Below are 2,752 nucleotides of genomic sequence, written 5' to 3' on the forward strand. Positions count from 1 at the left end.
ATCGAACCCGGTACCCCTCAACTAGCTGCCTCTTAATAAGACCGCTAGGTTATGAGGCTCCTGGAAATAATTTTATGGACATAATTAATATTACAGTATTTTCTTTATATATACTTAAATTGACTACTACTTATAAGCAATATATAATTTATTGTAGATTAATGATATCGTTAATACACTATCGGTCTTACTAATAAAAAATCACTCACACATGCGTTATAACAAGGTGATAGTAATTCAGTGAATAGAGCTTGTACATGGCATAAACACCTCTTTGACCAATAATGGATGTGTATTGGTTGAATAACAAAACGACCCTTATTTATTGTTACCCTGGCAACCCGCCGTGTTTGATTGACGTTTGATTTAATAATTCTGATACAACTCATAATTCTAATGTAAGTTGTATTTATTTTATCAACCAAAGCAATTATATACACATTTACTTAATATACTAATAACATTTTATTATTTGCAGCTAATAGAAACTCCAAAACCTCAGACAAAGAGGACTAGAATTTTACATAAAAAGCCGCGTTCTGCAGTACAAAAGTTAGAAGAGGTTAGTATCAATGTGATAGAGAAAGGACTATTTCATTCAAAACCCCTCAACGATCATACTTAAATTTTTTAGGCATCTCAAATAGTGGAAAGTGCCAAACTCCGCAACACGGTAGTGTTCCAGTGTTTGCAGGAACAGCACGAAACAAAACGAAAAAAGATGGCTGAAACACATGAGCTCAAACAGAAGCAACTTGCCGAAGCTCACGAAAGGGCTAGACAGGAGCATCTTCTAAGGCTCAAATTGTTACAGCAGCAAATAAATGAATAATTATATACTTATAAAAAAAATAAAACCCCTGTTTTAAATGAAATATAACTTTTTATTTATTTCAAGTCCTTAACTATCCACACCTATGTAAATAAAACAGCCTTAAAAATATGTTTCAATAAAAGCAGCTCTAGCAGCATGTCCAGCCAGATTGCTTGGGGGCGTCTAGGTTGGCCTTGGTTCTTCTGGAGCATTCTCAGTGTCGTCATACGTAACATCCAGGTCTTCTTTTATATCAATAGCAATATTGTGGAGGATTGCCAGTGCTTCTATATATAATTTGGCATTTTCTAATGACACTGAGAAGCCATGAAGAAGACACCTAAATCGAAAACCCTCCACCTCTATTACTCTTTTCGACATCAGCTCGCACTATGTCACAGATCTTCATAACATACTTCTTTGAAAAGCGGTATTTTGTTTTGAAATCGCCATGCGAAAGTAATAACGGATTGCACCGAGTTTGGTATGTTTAGACTTTCCTTCGAGGCGGCAAATCTTCAATCGTATGTATTAGCTGCATATCAATATTATCTAAATCTTCCATTTGATCTATAAAATCTATTTTCAACAAACACAAATACCTACTAACTTAAATCTTTCCTTGAACTAAACAGTCAAAAAATGCTGTCAAACGCGAAATCAGATAAAATTACGCAATTTTTGTCTTATACACCCGTTAAACTAGGCCTCTGCGTTGTATAAGCATTGTACAAGTCTTCATACAAACCAGACACTTGTTATAACAGCAGTATACATCAACCTTGTCAATTCAGGAATTATTAGTAACATTTTTCTTATAACAGGCTTATACAATGTGCATAAATCTTTATTAGTAAGACCGTATATTTGTAATATTAAATATATTAAACAAATAAAGCTATATGATAATCGAGAAAAGATACGTTTTAGTGGATGAATTTCTGAAATATGCAGAAAGATTTTCAATTTTCCAAGACCGCCATTACGTACCGAAAACGTTGGTTTTTCCTAACGTTAGGCACACGTAAAATTTTAATTAAAAAGGGATTACACATTTTTGCTAATGTACAGGATTCTTTCTTAATTGTTTCGGTGCAAAATACCTCTTGAAATTACATAAGAATTGAGATAAATTTTCAGTGCAGTTTGGGTCCGTTTTCATTAATTAGATTTTACTATTTTACGAATGTACACCTGTAATAATGTAAAAGTTATATATAATAATATTATATTTACTGCTGCCGACAGGTGGATCCTGGAAGGCACTAGATAATATATATCTATGTATGTATGTTTTAATCTATACATATGTCTCGTTGACTTGAAAAAACATAATATAATGATTTGCTTTAAAATATAATATATATAATAGATATATAAATATAATAATAATCTATAAACAGATAGAAGATTAATTTAAAAATGTCGTTTAGACTTTTATTAACTTACTGTTTGAGTGTGTATTTGTAATTAAACCGATTTTGATGAATTTTTGTGTGTTCAAAGTGGATTTGAGAATAGATCGAATTTACAACTTGATTTTTTTTTAATTTAAAATCTGTGTACAGTACGTCTGTCGGGTCCACTAGTTTGATGTACAAAAACATATGTTCATTCTATTCGTATTGAAATATCTTTTATTTAAACTGTTATACAATCATAACGTTATGGTCTATTAATAAACGTACTAAAGCCTGAATCAATTAAATAGAGTAAATGAGTTGTTTAAGGCTACATACAGAAGGTTTCATTAATAAAGCCTAAGACTAATAATTATTAACCTATAAATAATAGAATAAGGAAAAATAAGAAAATACAATCCATACTTTACATCGCACCTGGTCAGGGGAGACGGGGGACAAATGGTACAGCGCTAATTAAATATAGCGAGAAATATTTTAATAAGTTTATGAGTGTACCGTCGATAAAGCAGTTTGT

General features: G+C 31.6%; 1 long non-coding RNA gene across 1 annotated transcript; it reads left to right on the forward strand.

The window, feature by feature from the left end:
* Positions 1–287: 287 nt before the first annotated feature.
* Positions 288–879, forward strand: LOC125054199. The gene is made up of 3 exons (XR_007117677.1): positions 288–398; positions 479–562; positions 635–879. It is a non-coding gene; the product is annotated as an uncharacterized LOC125054199 (long non-coding RNA).
* The last annotated feature ends 1,873 nt before the right edge of the window (positions 880–2,752 follow it).

This window comes from Pieris napi, chromosome 11 (assembly GCF_905475465.1).
Source record: "Pieris napi chromosome 11, ilPieNapi1.2, whole genome shotgun sequence".
Taxonomy (NCBI): Eukaryota; Metazoa; Arthropoda; class Insecta; order Lepidoptera; family Pieridae; genus Pieris; species Pieris napi.